Here is a 1,617-nt window from a genome sequence, read left to right as displayed (position 1 = left end):
CTCTTTTTAAAAATGTTTTATTATTTTTATTTTATGTGTATGAGTGTATTGCCTGCATGTAATGTGAGTGCATCTGTGTCATGCAATGCCGCGGAGGTCAGAAGAGGGCTTCAGATTCCCCTTGAACTGGAGTTAAGGACGGTTTGTAGCCACCATGTGGGTGTTGGGAATCAAACCCAGGTCCTCTGCAAGAGCAGTTAGTGCTCTTAACCCCTGAGCCATCTTTCCAGCCCCCACTTTTATCCTTTTGTCAATTTGAAAAGTGCAACTTCAGATACTCTCATGCACTGGTCATTAATTTCTGGCACTGTAGTTTCTGCAGAATAAATTCCAAAAAGTGGCAGTACTGTGTTTAAAAGTGTGTGTGCTTTAATCTTTACACACTGGAAAATGAAGGCAATCTCCCCTCTCGGTAAAGATGGTCCTAATATTTTAACATGTTTCCAGTTTTTGAATTAAAAAAAAAACGTATCTCCTTATTGTTTTAATTTGCATTCCCTTGATTACCAATAAGGCTGAAGATTATTTCAAATGTTTATTATACCTTTGCATCTCTTCTTCCATAAGTGCCTTTTATATCCTGTGGTCATCATTTTCTTCCATTAAGTTCCTTGTATTTGTCTTTTTTAAAAAAACTTATCTTTTTGGTTAAATTTCTAAAATACACAAAAGTATAGACAAATACAGTGAATCTCTATACACTTACTTGTCTGTCACAGAAGTGATAAAGACTATAATACCTGCTGCAATGTACTGAAAATGTTTTATTCCTTCAAAACCCATGCTAAAATCCTGGATGCCCCTCCTCTTAATGTGGTGTTATTAAAAAACTGGACCTTTGGGAGGTAGTTACATCATGAGGGTGGAGTCCTCCTAAATGGGATACATTGGCTTTAAATGCTTTAAATGATTCCAATAAAATGATTTTTTAAGCAGTAATGCTCATTCTGTGCATTTGGTGTTCTGTCAAGTCAAGAGGGACATAGTGTACAGTGCTTAGAAATGTTGAGATTCGTGAGTGGGTTCAAATGGGGGCAATCTGAATCTTCCATTATATTTTCAGTCAGCCTTCTACTTGATAGCTTTATCAATTGATGTTCATGATTTGAAAAAAAAAGTATTAGGTATACAAAATTGACAGCAGAGTTCTTTAATTTCTTTTAATTTATTAATTATATCTTTCTGTATAGAGATTACCCTCAACAACCATGGCTATTTGGTTTCTCTGTAATACAGTTCCTATTTGGAACCAAGGATGAATGATTAACTGCTTATTTATTTGACAATTTTTCAAGAGTTGTTGCTTGTAGCTACTGGGACATGTCACATTTCAATAAAAGTTGTTAGCAAATGCCTAGGAAACATGTCAACAGGCTGACTTCAGCTGTTATCCCCTTCAAGGTTTGCCTCAGGTACTCTCTGACTCACCCAAGTTCACAAAATTTTCTGGGGCTACTCACAGTGGTCAAAGAAATAATATAAAGACCCGATCATCTCAGCCCAACCGAAGTAATTCTAAGCAGTTATCCTAACTCCAGATATCGACATAAAGTTGGCTGAGACCATTGTTGAGTCTACATCGTAGCTTAATTTCCCTCTCTACCCACATCTGCTTAT

Source organism: Nannospalax galili, unplaced genomic scaffold (assembly GCF_000622305.1).
Source record: "Nannospalax galili isolate Female #2095 unplaced genomic scaffold, S.galili_v1.0 scaffold25, whole genome shotgun sequence".
NCBI lineage: Eukaryota > Metazoa > Chordata > Mammalia > Rodentia > Spalacidae > Nannospalax > Nannospalax galili.
This window is presented reverse-complemented; position numbering follows the sequence as displayed.